Raw genomic sequence first — 19,564 nt, 5'->3', positions numbered from 1 at the left:
ATGGTCACCAGGCTTCTCATAGAAGAGACTATGCTTGTTCACTAAACTGATGGCAGCGATTCCAGCTATATGAATGTCAGAACAGCTGTCCACCCTGAGGTTGGAACATGCACATTTGTTTAAAGGGGGAAGAGACCAGTTTTCTGGAACTCCAACTCCTGCAGCCAAATGTTTAAGTGCATATTTGAATAAGATAACCTGTTCCATTTCCATTTCAGTTCCACAGAAACATGCTGGGTGGTGTGTGTGTGTGTGTGTGTGTGCGCGCGGGGGGGGGTGCGGGGGGGGGGGCGGGCGGGCAGGTAAAGTGTTACCAGATGATGTGATAATGGGTAAGTTTTATAAATGTGGAATCATTTTAATGTGCTTTAGCTCTGCTCTAAGCCTTGAACTTTAACAACAATGGTGTTGCTCACCACAATAGTGATTATTCTCTGTGCTGATCTGTTTTTGAATGCTGCTGTAACAAAGCCAACGTTCCCTTGAAAACTCCACATTAATGCCAGCAGGAGCAGTGGTGGTCAGTAGAATAGATGGAGAGAGAGTGCAGAATGTCGGGGGGGGGGTACATGGGTCACCCTCAAGTAACCCTCAAGCAGCATAAAAAGCAAATTTCTTTTTGAAATCTCCCTTTCCCCCCTAGAAGTATAGAAGAAGAGGTATTGTGATTACAGCTAAAATTGAATTCAGCAGGCATGAAGAGCAAACAAGAAAAGCCCTCCAGGACGTCCTCCCAGCATGTCCCTTAATCACATGTGGGTCTGTCCACCTGGATGCCCCCTAAACACGTGCTCCAAATACTTGTAAGAGACTATTTGGATGAACAGCTCCCACATGCAATTAAGGGAGGAAAGCTGGTTTTGTGGCAGCAAGGAGTAAGGGGCAAGGGATCATTTCAGGACAAACCTGGCTGGACCTCAAACCACTTCACAAAGTGGCTACCTTTCCCAGGAGCCAAGAAATTTATCATCTTCCATCTTTTTCTTCTTGTGTGTAGAGCCCACTTTCCTGTTATTTCCAACTGGCTAAATATAACCTTTGCAGTTTAAATGCTGAACTCAAGTGCATTAGGAAATGTATGTTTTCGGGGCCATTGTGATCTTTTACCTTGCTGGGTCTAAGAGAAAGCATTCATTAATGTGGTTCTTCGGCTAAATATTCCTTTCATACATTCCATTTGTGCTTTAAGTGAAACGTCTAATTAATTGCAGGGTGCAGCTAAAACAAGGAATGCATCAAACTCCCCCTCGTTAGTGTACTTTTCAAAGTGTAGTTGTTTCTTCAGTTGCTGCTCATTATGGCTTAACCATTATATTCCAACCCGTCGGTAGACTTGCGGTGTTCCAATGACGGTGATGTTTTTTTGGTGGCTGGCCAAAGGGCCCTTTTGAAAAGGACTCACTTCAGAAGGGTTGCAAAGTATGTCACGTTGTCGGAACATTAACTGTGTTTTTGCTTTTCCTGTCTCACTCTCCCTGGGCAGGGAGCCAACAGAGATCTGAGGTTTGCTTTGTAAGTACTGGCTCACTAATGTAAAGGCATGGGAAGTACAGAACCCGTCATATCCATCTGTCCAATATTTCTTCACATGGAAGTGACCATATTGAGCATATTGAACTCATTTGAAGGTTCCATTTGCCCATCAAATTACCCACCTCCTTCTCAGCCCCCACTTTTGGCTCTCTAATGCAAAACATCTATTTTCCTTGACAACTTTTTCCGTTGGCTTCGGCCTAAGCAAGGAACAAGGCTGAGCTTGGCTCACTTCATTCGCTAAGTAATCGTTTTTTAATTACACCAGAGGTGGGATCATCTGCAGTAATTACTGAGAAGATGTCAGTCCTCAGCTAATGGAGTAAAACATTAGTTGAACAGAACGGACCAGGGTTTCCCCCCCTCAAAGACTGGCCACTTCATTTGCAGAAAGCTGGTGTCGTTCTGAAGAGAATCCTTAAAACAACTTCCTCTAGATGCCTTAGTAGCTCCCCTTCAGTCTTCCAAAAAAAAAAAAAAAAAAGTTTCATCTGTCATATATTTCATCTTGTTTCAGTTTGTGTTTAAAAAACTCTCCTTTTTGAGAACACACTACATAAGTCATTGTTTCTGAAGTGGGAAGTGCCACATTTTCAAAAGGTGCATTTTCCCAGCATATCTACAGAAATGTACACCTACTACTGCTTACTCTTTCTGGTCTGTGGCTGTAATAAAGATTGATTGATTGATACTATTGCTTACATGAAGTGGAAGTTAAGGCACGTACCTTAACTTACAATTTAAACTTTCTTTTTTCCCCCGGTGTGGGGTATCCCTCCAGTGGTCGTAGCTTGTGTCTGTTTTATGTATCGTTTTAGATTGTGAGTCCTTTGGGGACAGGGAACTATCTTATTTATATATTATTTATTAATTATTTTACTGTGTAAACCCCCTTGAGAACCTTTGTTGAAAAGCAGTATATAAGTACTCATAGTAGTGGTAGTAGTATCAGCAGTAGCAGCCATCTCTTTTCTTAGAAAAAAGCTTTTTTCACTCTTCATAGCTACCTTAGGACCATTTAGGGCTTCTTTGAGGAAAGTGGGGTGGGGTCAGGTCTGAGACAGAGCATATATTTGGGAGCATGCAGAAGGTCCCATTTGCATGCAGAAGGTCCCAATCAGCAAGGCTGAGAGAACCTAAGAATAACACTGTCTGTTGGAGTAAAGAACACCTGGTTCATTTTTTTATTTTATCTTGGGATTCACAGCCTGCCTTTTGGCCTCCAGAGTGCCCCCAGGCAAATAACAAATCAGATACACAATAATCATGAGTTTGATTGAAGCCATAGTTTTACCCTGCTGTTCCTCTGTCTGTTTACAATGTTGTTGTAAATGTTCTTTTAATTGTTTTATGGTTTTGTTTTTATTATAGCAATAGCAATAGCACTTACATTTATATACCGCTCTATAGCCGGAGCTCTCTAAGCGGTTTACAATGATTTAGCATATTGCCCCCAACATTCTGGGTACTCATTTCACCGACCTCGGAAGGATGGAAGGCTGAGTCAACCTTGAGCCCCTGGTCAGGATCGAACTTGTAACCTTCTGGTTACAGGGCGGCAGTTTTACCACTGCGCCACCAGTCAATCAAACCAACCATCTGTTAGAATTATGCAGTTGTGACAGTCAGACCCGATATGTCCTGTGTCGGGCATTATCGGAATGAGTTTAGACATAATTGCAGGAGGTGCTGACTGATGAAACTTCTGACAGAGCTCCCTACTATCTTGACAATGAAGATGATGACGATGATGACTACGGATATTTATATACTGTTTTTGAACCAAAGTTCTCAAAGTGGTTTACATAGAAAAATAAATTATACATTAAAAAATAAGATGGTTCCCTCTCCCCAAAGGGCTCACAATCTTAAAAAGAAACATAAGGCAGATACCAACAACAGCTACTGGAGGGATGCTGGGCTGAGGTTGGATAGGCCCAGTTGTGCCCCCCACCCAGCTAAATATAAGAGAATCACCACTTTAAAAAGGTGTCTCTTTGCTCAGTTAGCAGGGGTCAGCCTAACCTCTGTCAGAGTTCTAACATCCCTGTCAGACCAAGTTAAATGGCCAGCAAGTCATCTCTCAGTTGAGAGGTGCTGAATGGTTCATTTAACTGGGGTCTGACAGGAATATCAGGAAATGTCAGATTTCATAACTCACAGAACCCTACTTGACCATTTGGGAGGGATACGTTGGCCTTCCTGGTCATTTATCTGTCAAGTTGGGTCAGATTGGATCAGACATTTTTAGGCTGCATGGACCTACCATCTAGTCATTGGCTAGATGTTCAAATGATCTGACCTGGTGGAGATACCTGCTCACTAGGAAAAGAGGCATCTTTCAAAGTCGTGGTTCTCTTTATATTGAATGAGGAACAATTGTCCTTCTTCAACCCCAGCACAGAGTCCATCCAGTGGCTATTGCTGCTGGTTACCTTGCATTTCTTTTTAGATTATGAGTCCTTTGGGGACAGATCTTCTTGAGATCACCAGGTGGGGTTCATCTTCAGGTGCCACTGGTTCATCTGGTGGCAACCTGAGACAGGGCCTTCTCTGTTGTTGCCCCTAGGTTGTGGAATGTGCTCCCTGTGGATATGAGAGGATTATCTTCCTTTGAGGCCTTCAGGAGAACTTTAAAGACCCATCTTTTTAGCCTGGCTTTTAACAACGTATAGTTTTAATGTTATCTAGTTTTAATTGTAATTGTAATTTGCTTTTAATTGCCTTTGATTTTAATTGTTACGTATTTTTTTAATTTAATGTAAACCACCCTGAGCCACCTTTGGAAGGGCAGTATATAAATCAAATAAGTAAGTAAGTAGCCACCTAATGGCAGAGAGGGGAAGTCACTTGCCTAGGGAGCAAGAGGTTGCTGGTTCGAATCCCCACTGTATGTTTCCTAGACTATGGGAGACACCTATATTGGGCAGCAGCAATATAGGAAGATGCTGAAAGGCATCATCTCATACTGTGCAGGAGATGGCAATGGTAAACCCCTCCTGGATTCTACAAAAGACAACCACAGGGCTTTGTGGTCACCAGGAGTTGACACTGACTCAGTGGCACAATTTTTACCTTTAAGTAAGTAAGTAAATGGTACTTGTAAAGGTGTTATTTGTGGGGGTCTTGTGTGTGTGGGCGGGAGTCCTGTTTTACAGTTTCCCGGATATACTATAAGTTCAGGAGGATACATGTCATGTGTTCCAAATAACCTCTCCTCCCCATGATGGACTTCCCCTTACAGCTAGCCCCATTCCTGATGCCTTTAGTACAATATAGCCCAGTGGGGAAAGGTTTCAAGAGCATGGGAAAGAAAAAAGATCAAGCCATTCCTCTTACAAGCCTCAACAAGCTGGTTCCACTGGAAGGGAAACACTGCTGAGGATACATAGCAACATTTGATTGTGGGTTCCCACTTGCATGCAGAACAGAAGACTTCATCACAGAGATTGTCTTGTTCTATCACCTAGACCAGGGCTGCACAACTTTGGTCTTACAGCGGTTTTACTACAAAACCCATCATCCCCAGCCACAGTGGCCAATAGTCAGGGTTGATGGGAGCTGTAGTCCAACAACAGCTGGATGGCTGAAGTTGAGCACCCCTGACAGATCCTGTATTTCTATCTTTGCCTTTTTGGCTATATATCTTAGCATTGTTGCTGGAACTTCTTAAAATCATGTTGATAGGTTCTAAAACAGATTCAATAAATGGTTCATTTATAGAGGACATGGACATTGATTGCTTCCCCACATTTGCCTCTATGCAAATGGGGAAAACCAACAAAATTCTAATAGGAAGCTCCTCTTTTTAATTAGGACAAAATGATCCATGTGGTTCTGAAAGTTCTCCTTTTGATCATCAACGGAGCCTTGTCGTCCAAATAGGACTGGGGGGAAATCACAGCTTCGTCTTCAGCCGTACAATCCTATTTTTAACGCTGTGGTAGAGTTCAGTTTCAGTATATAAAGTAAGGGAAAGATGGAGTTCTCACAGAGTAGAGAGAGCAGAGCGTCTGCCTTTGTCCTGGAGAGTTAGGTGTGAACCTTCAGACGGTGATATTGCAAGGCTGAGCTGAGCTATGCTGCTTATTAAGGCACATGAAAGATGCTAAAACTAAGGCAGTTCACAGGGACGATTCAAAAGGAGACTGCAGGCATCCAGTGATCTATTTGCTGAATGCTGCAGTCTCTCATCTTCTTAAGACTGCCATTTAAATTTGGCTGGGGTCAGGCCAGGGTCTTGAGTCCTGGAAGCAAAATTTCTTTGCACTTCTGCGTGAGTGTAAGATGAAGCAGAAAAAGTTGCCATCGGTTCGGGGAAGGAGTTCCAGTCTTGAGCTCCCGTGGGCCACTGTCTTGTAAAGAAATGCTGGGAGAACTGAATGAAGAAATGAATCGAGTTGATGTGTTTTTTTTTGGAAAAAACACTTTGCTTTCCATGCTAACCTTGAGGAAACTCAAAAGCAGGTAAAACAATGTCTATGGAAATGGGTAAGGAAAGCTGGTGTAAAAGAATGCAAGCTTCTGTGTTTCACAACACTCTTTCTCTGGGCCTGCCCCAGTTAGGGACAGTTGGTTGGGGGTGGAATTCTGCCTTCCCTCCTCTGCCTGTTCTTCCCACCCCACTTTTTCTGGAAGATGCTGTGACTCAATCTAGGAACATAGGAAGCTGCCTTAAACTGAGTCAGGCCATTGGTCTATCTAGCTCGGACTGGCAGTGTCTGTCCAATATTTCCAGCAAGAGTGTCTCCTAGCCCTACCTGGAGATGGTGCCAGGGATCAAACCTGGGATCTTCTGAATGCAACCAGCTGCTCTGCCACTGAGATGCAGCCCCATCCCCTAAGGAAGGGGCCTAGTGAGCTTCCCAGGGGCCAGGGGGCAAAATGCAGGCAAGGGGTTTCCATCGCACACACAAAGTGCATGCCACGGCACCCCAAGCCATGCCCCCTGCATCTGACATCAGCTGCATCCCATGGGCGGGGCAATTAGCAAAGTGCAGGGCATGTCTCTCTCTCTCCCTCTCGGCTGTTGCCTCGACCCCTGCCTGTCAGGACAGCTGGCATGAGCTCCCTGGCCGGCCAGCCTTGTTCCACCACGGGGATGGGGGGAAAGAAGCGAGGTAGCTGCTCTCACCCTGGGAAGGACAGGACCACCTTGTCCATGTGCCTGCAGATGCTCTGGCAGTGACACCCTTGCCCTTACCTCGACTGGAGGAGAATGGGAAGGAGGACCTGGAAGTGGGGAGAGGAGAGAGGGAGAACTGCGATTCATGAAAGTAAAAGGAAAAGGCTGGTGGGAGTGGGTGTCCGGAGGAGGAGGAGGATAAAGAGGGGACGTCACTGGGGAGAAAGGATCAAGGAGGAGGGGCCGGGGCTTGTGTAGCACCCAGCAGAAAGGGTGGCAGCAGCAGGACACACCCTGTCCCCAAGCCAGGAAAGCCTTGTGGGCCCCTTGACCCTCCGGGCCTGGGGACATTTGTTCCCCCTTGTCCAATGGACGCTACGCCCATGCCCTAAGGGGAATATCTTATAGCAGACAATGCTCCAAATGTAAACCAGGGTGTACCTTGCTAAGCAGAGGGAGAATTCATGCTCGCTCCAACAAGCCCAGCTCTCATCCTCCTGTATGAGTTATGGAGTATGAGTTCTGTTCATACTTGAAAGATGATGTGCAAACACATGCATATATGATACACATGGGCCTGAGCAATTCTGGCTACAGTAACTAACATCTGCACAATTCCCGCCTCCAATCAGCATTCAGTGGCGACCTTCAATTTCACTCAGTGCACTGACCACAAATGGTGGGTAGCCCTTGTTTCAGGGAGTGGATTTGCTGTCAGTGGTCTCCTCCTACTCCATGATCCCATAAAAGAAACGATTTGAAGCTCACCCCGTTTGATGGTGAGCGGGGAGCAGTGCTCCAGATGATTTCATGTCCATTCAGCTGTCAGTTTCTGAGAGTGAGGCGGAGGGAGGGAGGGAAGGCATATATAACCTGCCTCTTAATAACATCGTGTTTGTAGCCTAGGCAAGTATCATGGTGGAGTATACTAACTTTGCTTCCCTGGAGAGCTATTATCAGATCTTATTGAGGAGCAAGAAACAAGCAAAAATGCATTTGGACTCATCCTAGCACGGTTCATATCACAAATATGCCACTCAATTGAACATGCATCAGTTCCGCTGGCAATCAGCTCAAAAGAGCCAGGGGCCTGGAAAATCATATCTTGCAAAGGAGGAAGCGGGGATTTTTTGGTCCTTGGCACAGAGCACTTCCTTACGCTAGCTGTGCTAAACTGGACTGTCACCAACCAGCTACTGTATGTATTACAGCTATGTGGAGTAGTGGATAAAGTGTAAGATGGGGGAGATGGAGTTCAAATTCTCAGTGTCTGGCTTTGGGCAAGTCATTAGAACTCATACTAACCCACATTGTCGACAGATGGAAAGATCCAGGAGCAACTCGCAAATCAGTCCTTTAAAAGCAATCATTACAACACAATTTAAAAACAATATAAACCCATTAACAATTAAAACAGTTTAAAAACCCTGGAAGGCCAGGTCAAACAGGGCTTTCTTGAAGACCGGCAATGAACTCAAGCTACAAATTTTTGCCGGGTATGCATTTCACAGCCCAGGAGCAGCTACAGAAAAGGCCCACGTCTGAATCGCCACCAGATGTGCTGGTGATACTTGAAGACAGACCTCTTCAGACGACCTTAACATGTGGTGGTGATCGTGCAGAAGAAGGTGCTCTCTAAGGTAACCAGAACCTAAGCCATTCGGGGCTTTAAAGGTAATAACCAGCCCTTTGTATTTATGTACCCGCGTTCAACATAAAATGTGAATGGCAGAACCCACCTACAGATCTGTACCTGAGTACTCGTTGTACAAGTGCTGGACATAACATGTAAATGGGCCTTAGTTTTAATGCTGCACAGGAATCTTAGATTGCTTGGTGGACATCATGCTCATGAAAACCCTTCTAGTTTATGAGCCAGAGACATCATAATTAAGCATCACCATAATGGCTCGAATCACAATCCCCTCCCCCTTTCCTTGGAAATATTCCAAGCAGAGATGAAAACAGGAAGAGGTTAATGCATGCTGAACTTAAGGCTTCACCACTGGTGGGGTGCTGCCCCACCAGTGGTACTGGTGCACCCACAGCAATGGGTGCTGCCCCCAAAGGACATGTCTTGCTCAAGCATTGTGGGCATAAAAGACAAGGGCAAGCTTCTCTTGTACAAGTGCCATTCATCCCATGGTTGCACTTCCACAGGAGATGCTCTTAGGAAATTGCTGCTAATGGTAATATACAGACTGCAGGATGTGATTGGTGGAGCTCTCCGTATTATCTGCCTTCCCATTCAAATCAATGCAGAGTCCGAGCAGAGTATCTGTTTTTTTAATTAAGAATTACTGTACAGGAACGTATAAAGCAATTGCGGATTCAAGGACAGTGACTCAAACCACATTATTGATCCTGCTTTACACAAATGGCTTCCCTTATCATTGGGTGGATTATTTGATAAAGCATATAAATTAGAAATAAGGCTTTGATGCTTAGAATGGAGTTGCTTTCCAGGCACTTAGCATGCTGGGACATTCTCCTTGCTAGCTTGTTCTCAGTCTCTCTCCCCCCCCCCTTCCCCCCCCCCCACTCTCCAGCTAACTTACAGTACACAGGGACATGGGAAGCTGTCTTGTAACAAGTCAGATAATGGTCCATCTAGCTCAGTAATGTCTACACTGACTGGCAGCAGCTCGCCAAGGTTTTAGGTAGGGGCCTTTCCCAACCCTACCTGGAGCTAGGGAGTGAACCTGGGACCTTCTGCACACAAACAAATGCCCTTCCACTGAGCTATGGCCCCATCCCCTGCTCAGCTTCCCCCCCCCAGCTGTTTTTGGACTACAGCTCCCATAATCCCTAGCCACTGTGGCCAATAGCCAGGGATTATGGGAGCTGTAGACCAATAGCTGCAGGAGGGCCAAAGGTGAGCACTGTAGCTTCCTCAGTACTATTCTCCTAGTTTCTATTCTCCTTCCCTGTCCCTGTTCCTGTGTGTGAGTCAGCAAGTTCCGTACTGACCATTAAGTGTTTGTCTCACAAGTAAAGTTATCTTAAACCTTTCTCTGGTGTTTGTTCTGAAACCACAGAGACAGTTCACATTCTGCAACAGTCACCCGTCCAAATGCAAACCAAGGTGCATTTGACAGGGGCCATTCATAATTTCTACCACAAGACCAGCTCTGTCTCCACCCCTTGAGAATTGCTGCTGCAAAAGATCTGGTTTCACTCATGGCACTATGAATGTGCTGCCCCTCTCTAAGCTTCTGCTCTGGTACAAGTTCCAAGTTTCTAGCCCTCATGTTCTATGGTCTATGCCTCTTCCTTGTTTTCTAGACCTTAAGGCTGCCCGCAAGTCACAAATGTAGGAAGCTTCCACCACCACCACCCCACACACACAATCCAGTTGCCACCTTCTTACTGGCAGTGGGCTGGATGTTACTTGTGGGTTGTAAGCATATCAGGAAGAGTAACCGGGAACAAAATTGATAATGAAGACACTGAAGTGGTGGATAGCTTCTGCCTTTTAGGATCAACCATCAACAGTAAAGGATCCAGCAGTCAAGAAATACGCTGAAGACTAGCATTTGGTAGGGTTGCAATGAAGGCCTTGGAAAGGATATTTAGATGCTGTGACGTGTCTATACCTACAAGATTAAAATTGTTTGGAGAATAGTTTTCCTCATGATGCTCTATGGATGCGAAAGATGGACTTTGAAGAAGCAAGATAGAAAAAGTATTGACGCTTTTGAACTTTTGTGCTGGAGAAGACTTTTGAGGATACCATGGACAGCCAGGAAAACAAACAAATGGATCATAGAACAAATCAATCCAGAATTTTCACTTGAGGCACAAATGACCAGGCTCAAACTCTCATACTTTGAACACATTATGCGAAGACCCAGCTTCCTTGAGAAGTCCATAATGCTGGGAAAAGTTGAAGGAAAGAGCAGAAGAGGATGACCAGCAACAAGGTGGATGGACTCGATAATGACAGCAATGAATGCACCCCGAAAGACCTTAAAGGGCAAGCTGAAGACCAATCATCCTAGAGAGAATCTCTCTATCTGGTCGCGAAGAATCGACACTGACTTGACAGCACTTAATCAATCAATCAATCGATCAATCAATCAACTCTATCTGATCAGGAGTTTTTACAGACACCCGAATTGGCATGACTATGCAAGCCACACATGAAACGAGGGCAGATTTCCACTCTTGCTTGGAACAGAGAAAGTTGCTGTCTATTGAGTCACACCACTCAGTCACACTACCTCAGTATTGACTGCTCTGTCTGGCAGGGACTCTCCAGAGCTTTGGAGGGGCCGCGAGTTGAACCTGGGACCTTCTGCATGCAAAGCAGATGCTCTACCGCTGAGCCACCATGGCCAAGCTGTGGCCCATCTTCCCCCCTTTATAGGTTAAGGGACTTTGACCTTATTAGTCCCCCAAACATTGCTGTAATGCCATCGAGTCCCCAAGGATGCTAAGTTTCCAGATGGAAGCTAGTTCTGGTGATTTAATTGTGATTAATATTTTCTTCCAAATGTCATCTTGTTCTTTTTTTTTTTAAAGGAGTCATGCCAATTAAAATAATTACAAGAAGTTTATATAAAGATACAGCTTTTAGCAATATGTTCGCCTCCTCACAGACAGTACAGAATGTTGCAGAGGTCAACATATAAAAGAGAGCTAGAAGAGTCAACAGTATATTTACACACAGAAATGTGTCTCTCCCCCAGAAAGTCACTGAAAAAAGGAATTGGCTTGTTTTAATCTTTAAAAAATACAGAAGGCTATACATGAAATCCACATAAGGCACAATTGCCATATTAAGGCCGAGAATTGTGCCCCTCCCTGCCCCAGCCTCTTTAAAGTTAGACTCTGTTTGCTTTCCTATTATATGACACATTGAAAAAGCTAATGCATTACTCACTAAATAGCATTCAGTTACTGGAAAAGTACCTACAGATAATGACCTTCTCTGGGCAGACTTCCTTTGCCACGATTAATTAAGAGACTTTGTTTGAACTTGGTTTCTTGCATCCTTCCTAAAGTATGTGGTTGATAACGAGATTTTTTAAAAAAAATCAAGAAGATGAGGTCAAAGATTCACCGTGCTCTAAGCATTCCCCTCTGAAACAATTTCTATTGTGCAAGTTGGCTTTTTAGGATTTTTTCCCAAGCCTCCAAATGTTTCTCAAAGTGTCCTTTAGCGCATGGCTGAATTATATTATGTGTTTTAACTTTTGTAAACCAACTTGTGGCTGTTTTTAATGAAAGGCGGTATATAAATCTAACAATAGATAGATAGATAGATAGATAGATAGATAGATAGATAGATAGATAGATAGATATTAAGGTTGTTTGTTGTTAACTCTGCTTCCAAGTCAGGCTTCCAAAGAATCTTAAAGGTAAGGTAAAATGTGCCGTAAAGTCAATTTTGACTCCCGGCACCCACAGAGCCATGTGGTTGTCTTTGGGAGAATGCAGGAGGGGTTTAGCATTGCCTCCTCCTGTGCAATCTGAGATGATGGCTTTCAGCATCTTCCTATATCGTTGCTGCCCGATATAGTACCAGCAGGGATTTGAACCGACAACCTTCTGTTTGTTAGTCAAGCATTTCCCCTCTGTGCCACTTAAGCATCTTACAACAATTAAAACCCATCACTAAGATACAATGTATTAGAGATACATGGAAGGGTTTGTTTGTTTGTTTTGGCCTCTGGCACTTGGTGATATAGTCCCAGTCCCAGATTCTCCCATTTGGGGCTGAAGAGCAGAAGGTACCTTAGGCAGACAGGGCTGGGTAACAGGAAAGAAGCCCATCCATGGATGCATTCCCTCCATTTATTTATGTATGAATAAAAGTAAAGTAGCTATTCCCCTCCTGTACCCTCTAGCTCTAGGAAACCCTACTGCCCCTTTACTTGTAAAGGGGAATCCTCACCAGATTCCCCTTTATGAGAAGACCCCCTTAACCATTCCAAACTGGTCCAATTTGAACTGGGGCCGGTCCAGTTCAAACTCAGACCTTTGCTCCCTTTGGGGGAGCTGGTCCAGTTTGAACCTGGACCACTTGAACTTCCCTGGTTTGAGTCGAACTGGGGTTTGGACCAGACCAGGGGCTAGTTAATGATAAATATTAGGACTGTATGCACTTGTTTGGTTCTGACAGACAAGCGGGACCATCAGAATCCCAACCTTCTGTTGCCCATTCTCCCTTCGCTGCCCATTCTGCCTCCTCCAACTCCTTACCATTTATGGGCTGGGCCAGGGGACAAGGCTTCATGTTACTTTATCTTCATTCTGGAGTGAGCACTCAGTCAGGTCCCCACCCCCCAGCTCTCCTTCTAGATGCTTTAGTAGCCCATGTGCTTCTGGGTATGGTAGTTTTTCTTGCGGCAGCCTCAGAAAAAACTACCATTCCCATTAACACTCAGGCATCTAGAAGGAGAGCTGAAGGGGGAAATGCTGCTTTGAAACTCAAGGCACCAGGCTGACTGATGCCTCTGGAGCAAAGACAATACAATGTGCAGCAGCACTGTTGCCTGTCCCCACCCCGTGAAAGGGAAAGAGAGGGCAGTGAGAAGGAATCCAATAGATTATTAGAGATCTGCAATGACAGGAAGAGGGCAACATGGCCCCTTCCCACAGTGATACTATCATGTCTTTTCTTTTTGGAATCAGACATTTTTGGGCCTAATATAGATGCCAACAGGAGCAGCAGTATATTTTACAAATAATATCCAAAAGTCAGCACAAAAATATATGCATAGCAAAAACAATGCTTAGAGATGTACATTATCCTGAAAGTTGGCATTCTGGTAATGAAAGAATAAAATCCATAATACATTTCAATAAACTTGCCCAATGGGGTTCCTCCTTTAACTCTCCTGAACTATGTAAGCCGAGCCATGCAAACAAATATTTCCCCCTATTTGGGGGGATCAGGCTAACAATAACAGTGATCAGGGTGGTTTCCAACAAACTGATTTCCATATCTTTGCAGAAGCTAGCAGACATGTAATCAATTCTAGGACTACTTATGATGTATTTTTATGACATTGTGAGTCACCCTGAATACCATTTGAGACAGAAAAGAGGGGTTATAATTTTTTTAAAGAGATACATGTGTTTCCCTTTATGAAAATTCAACAGAATTGCAATAGCAAAAATAGGATCGACGTGCTTTCTCGTTAGAGACCTGATGCTCTTCTGCCAAAGCAAATTTGAAATAGTTGCACCATTTTGAACTTTGCAAATCTATTTACACAGCGCTGTTCAAACACCCAAACAGAATGCCATTCCTTTGCAGAGCTGACATTTATTCCCACCATCCATGAACTACTCCCAAGGTGTGCTTGTCAGCTGTGATTCCCACACTTGGGATCTCCTGGGGAGCGGGGCGGGGGAATCAACATGTGGAGAAAATATGTGGTGTTTTCTAACACATGATGGTAGGAAAAAGATGCTGGTGAGATGGGACTGCCATTAATGCTGGAATTAAGCAAAGCATTTCATTTGGCATGTTATCACCATTTAATTCATGAACAGATTCTTTTTTTAAAAGATACATTTTGGAAGAATCACAAGGCATCAAGAGTGTCTGGCAGTAGTTTGTAGGCAACAGATGCTTCCAGACTATAAACATTGATAATGTTAATTTGCACTCTAATGGTTAGTGTGCTCTATTCCATCGGATATTATTTTCTCTGTCCAACCAGAATATCATGAATTACCTGTATTGTTGTTTGGCATGGATACAGCTACATTTTCATCACTTGAGTGTGGGATTTAAATACAGATTGCATTTGTCCAGAGCTTTTAATACATTAATTATGTGTCAAAGTTCCCTCCTATAAGAACTAGGCCATAGGCAGTGTTAGCACTGGGTTGTGGACTGTCGCCAAAGGGCAGGCCAGAAACAAAAGTCACACATGGGAAGGTCCAACAGAGGACCTGCACTGAGAGAGTCTAGCAGGAAGTGATTCAGGAAGCAAGCCAGATGAATCAATGATCAAAACTAGGGGTGTGTGCTGAGAACTGGCCATTTGGCCGGCTTGGCTTCAGGCTTCGCCGAACCGTGCCAGGTCCGGTTCAGCCATCCAACTAGGCCGAGCTGGTTCACAGACTAGCTCGGGTAGACTTGAGGACCCCCCTTTACAAGTAAAGGGCATCCCTAATTCTAATGGTAAAGGTAATGTGGGTGGCGGGGAGTAGCTAAAGAAAACGGCCTCCTTCGGCCACCGTAGCTTTGGAGGCGGCGGCGAAGAAGTGTTGGAGGCTCCTTAAAGCCCTCTGCTGGCCTCCAAAATGCAGACATCTCCACCACCTCTGCAGCTTCTCTGCCTCCTCCCCCTCTGAAGGTATGGAGGCCGACAGAGGCTGCTTTCTTTAGTTAACCCGCCCACCCACCCGTGCCATCTTTACCATAGGATTAGGGATGTCCTTTACTTGTAATGGGGGATCCTCAAGGATTCCTCTTTAAAAGTATATTCGAGCTGGCCCGCAAACCGTTTCAGCCCAGTTTGATGGCTGAACTGGAACAAGACCGGTTCGGCTGAGCCCAAAGCCTAGCAACACATCCCTAGTTTTGATTCATCGAACCAGGGGCTGGTCAGGTTTGAACCGTACCAGCACGCCCCTTTGGGGGGCCAGTCCAGTTTGAATTCAGACCCGGAACCAGGCTGACCCGATGTCAAGCCCGGCTCAAAACTGAGTAGACAGCAGGAACCAAGGCCAAAACCCAGAGCCAAAACCCAGAGCCAACGCCAGGTGTCAAGCTGAACAGGATCCCGGATCAGAAAACATAACAAACCAGGACCAAGGAGGTAAAGCCTGAGCCCTCAACCAGAAGGATTCCATGAAGGATTCTAGGTCAGATCAGGGTCTAAAAACTTAATGGTCTAGCAAGACTGATGTAGTTCTGCCAGCTGCCACAAGGGGCAATGGTATCCAGGTGCTCTGATTCCCAGTCTTAACCCAGGTAGCTCCTGACAGAAAGCTGTCAAGTGTGAGCTGAACCAAGTTGGCAAAAAACAACAACCAAAAAACCATTGTCCTATTTGATGCCCATGGAGAAGTTAAGGCTGTGAGCTTAGCTTCCATCTTTTGCGGGGTTGGGGGGGGGGGGCACAACTTCAGAGTGCTTCACTCTGGCTGCATCACACCTACCATGTTTTTACTATTGATTCTGATACTGTGATGTTGTTGTATTCTAGTACCGGTTGTGAACACCTCTTATTGTTGGGCTAAGATGACATTTTGAAGATAAATAGATACACAAGCACAGAGCCCGTTCTTTCCAGCTCCAAGAACCAGCCTGTTAAAATATGAATGGCACAATTTATCTCGGATCCAGAAACAGTTTGGTTGACAATTCTGGACATTCTGACTTCTCTTTTCCCTTTGAAGTTTCAGAAGTGGCAGGGTGTTGTTGTTTGTTTAACCTCTCTGGAAGACATCTTAATGCTATAAATCCCTGGAGATCATATGCACCTTTCAATAAAGCCTCTTCCTCTGTCATTACAGCTTATGTTTTGTGGAAAGAGATGCTAACATTGGGAAACTAACACCCCCTCACTTGGAGAAGTGAAATTCTGCTAAGAGGCAGCCACTATTATGTCTGCCACAGGGTAAGAAGTGCAGGGTATAATTTTCTTGCAGCAACCTGCTGGTTGCTTGGTTGATCTCTGCTTGTGGAAGATTAGCTTTTCTGCTCATCCATAGGTCACCCTAAAGCCCCTTCCTGTGTGTTGTGCTGGCCAAGGCTGTGACGGTAGATACTGAATTGAGAACGTGGCTTGCTTTGCTGTTGATTACTTGGGAACTCCCCAGGAACTCAATAGCTGAAAGACTGTGAGGTCAGGTTTGAGTTTCATTGCCTGGACTTGGTGTACTAGCACACAATAATATCTCTCCCCCCGCCCATTCTTCCTCAACCTGAAAATATTGTGAGGATTTGTGTCATCCATTCCCAGATCAGTGAGTGTGATAGGAATACAACAAAGAAGAATGTTTAATATACCTGAATTTTCAGTATGAATGTTTTGTTACCTTATTCACCCAAATCAAAGATGACTCTGAATTTAAGATGAACCCTTTAAAAGCAGAGGTTAAATAGAGGTTATACCTGCACTTACTCAAAAGGAACAGGACAGTGAATTTAAGATGACAGTCTGGTTTCTAATTTCAAAACACTTGGGAAAAACCTAGTCTTGGATTCAGGTAAATACAGTATCATATTTGTGTAGATGTGCACACACCACCATGTGTCTAGTGACCATTTCAGTGACTTGTGGGAATTAACCAAACTTGAAAGTGTGGATTGCAAAAGAGCACCGTCTGGACACAGTAAGTCCGTGTTAAGGTATCAGAGGAGCAACAGACTCAGAGAAAAATGCCTTTTGAAATGAGAAACAATATGCCTGTTCTGAGAACCATTAAATGGGTAGGACAGGGATCCTACCCAGTTTTGGGTGTTGTGCATGCTCAGGATTTTTGATCATCTGTGGGTAAACTAAAGGATAGGAGGAGGGGGAGTGATAATCTGTGAGGCTTGTGCTGGGTAGGATGGCATTGTCCTACCCAGTTCTCAAGCTCAGCAGCTGAACGAGGTAAGTCAAAAAGTCCCACATGTGGGCACTCACCCTGTTTACTCACAGATCATCTAATGGAAGTACACACAGTTCCCAAAATTGCTTGTCCTATTCCGTTAATGAACAAGCTTAGCATGACTGGAGGCCAACATTCGCTTTCTGCCTTGCAAGCTTACTGGTGCCTATAACTTCCTATGTTGTCCCCCTGCTCTTTTGGGGCAGTAAGGGGGCAGAGGGGAGTATAGCCTCAGTCTTTGCTTTATCCATTCTGCAAGCTCATCTTGTGCCTTGCATGATTTCTCAAAGATTATTGTTCTGGGATTTCTTTCACTAAGGCAGTGACAAAGCAAGGGTTGCTTTTATTATCCATTTTGTAGCATAGTTTGCCATTCCTCCACCTACTCACAGCTTTGTCCTACAAACCAATAAAGACAATACCTTTTTCTCTCTTGGAGACCTGGAGATGTCCCCCCCTACACACACACACACACACACACACACACACACACACACACACACACACACATTGGCTTTATTCAGACTTAAGCAGTTGCTTTTTATCATTAAATGTATACTGTAGACACAAAGATCTGTTTCAAAAGCAGCGCATGCATTTTTTAAACCATTCAACAAATCTATATGCCGTGCATCAAAACCAAATCCAAATCCACATTTTCATAGGGGAAGATCTCGAAGGGGGGTCATGTAAGCATTAGAAGGAGAGACTATGCAGACCCTGCTGGCATGGATTCCATCAAAAATAGGGGAAGTCATCAAAGAGACTGAGAAAGAGTCAAGTCCAATACCTCTGATCCTTCTGTCAAAAGAGAGAGCAATAAGGGAGCACAGAAACACAGTGGGAGCCTTTATTTCAATGCATGGACTGTGAGCTACTGATGCATGAGATTAACCAAACAAACTACGTCAATGTGGGGTTGGTGCTCTCCTGTTCCAGTGCAGATTTCTGCCCCTTGGTTGCTCTTTTTCTGTTCAATAGCAATACTTGTCTGTTCATCTGGCATTAGCAGTGTTAAAGATAAGAGACCCCCAATTAGTCATGGAGACCATACTTTAAAATGGAATGCAAAATATCTGGGACAAGTTCCAGGTTGAATAAGTACACCCTGTCTATGTCTGCCTGCCTACCTTTAGGCAAAGGTATGTGCCTGTGTGTGTGTGTTCTGGATGCTATAAATCTAATTTTTCCTATGTTGATGATGAATATTTATGTACCACATATTTTTTTTTAAAAAAAGGTTCTACAGTCTTGTCTGTAGGTCCCTCCCCCAATAAAAAGTTTGCATACAAACATGAATAAGATGGTTCCCTGTTCCCAAAGGGCTCACAATCTAAAAAGAAACACACAATAGCCATCCGCAACAACCACTGGAGGGGGGAAAGGAGAAAAATTGCACCAAAAATGTTTCAGTATAACTACAATGGATTATGTACACAACACACACGCACACACCAAGCAGTGTATAAATACGATAAATAATAAACAAACAAACAGGGTCTATATTTACTGAATTAGGAACATAGGAAGCTGCCATAAACTGAGTCAGACTATTGGTCCATCTAGCTTAGTATTGTCTGCACAGATTGGCACTGGCTTCTCCAAGGTTGCAGGCAGGAATCTCTTTCAGCCCTATCTTGGAGAAGCCAGGGAGGAAATTTGGAACCTAGATGCTCCATCCCCTAAGGGGAATATCTTACAGTGCTCACACATCAAGCCTCCCATTCATATGCAACCAGAGCAGAAGCTGATTAGCTAAGGGGACAAGTGGTGCTTGCTACCACTAGACCAGCTCTTCTCTCCTTAAGCTCAGGGATAGAAGTTCCTGACCTGCAGGGATGTGTGAACTGGCTCTTCCTCTGGTTCATACTTGAACAGGTCCATCTCAGCTCCAGGTCGAGCCACCACCACCCCCGGCCTCCCCCGAGTCAAATGGCCCCCCTTATGGCCTATTTTGGAGTGTTAAAAATAAACACTCACTGCCTCCAGGGGGTGCTACTGCAAGAGGTCTCCGGTGGTTCCCCCTCCCTCTGTCATTTTTGACCTGTTCCGGGCCATTTTTGACATTTTTGACCTGTTCTGGGCCTCTCTTTGCTGGCAGCAGCCATTTTGGAGGCCATCGTGCATACGCACTGGCCATCTGGGATATTTCAACAAGTACATTTAAATAAATATATAAATAACTTTGTTATAAAACCAGAAATCCTTACCATAATTTCACACTTGCTTGTTAGAACATTTTGTGCATTGCTTGTGAAAGGACGTGACGTCCAGCTGTAGCAGGATTAAATACCTACCATCTTCTTTCCCTCAGGTTCTGAGTGAAGCTTTGCATACTGC

The sequence above is a fragment of the Hemicordylus capensis genome, chromosome 11 (assembly GCF_027244095.1).
Source record: "Hemicordylus capensis ecotype Gifberg chromosome 11, rHemCap1.1.pri, whole genome shotgun sequence".
Lineage (NCBI taxonomy): Eukaryota > Metazoa > Chordata > Lepidosauria > Squamata > Cordylidae > Hemicordylus > Hemicordylus capensis.
The sequence above is the reverse complement of the archived record's forward strand: the minus strand, read 5'-3'. Positions refer to the sequence as shown.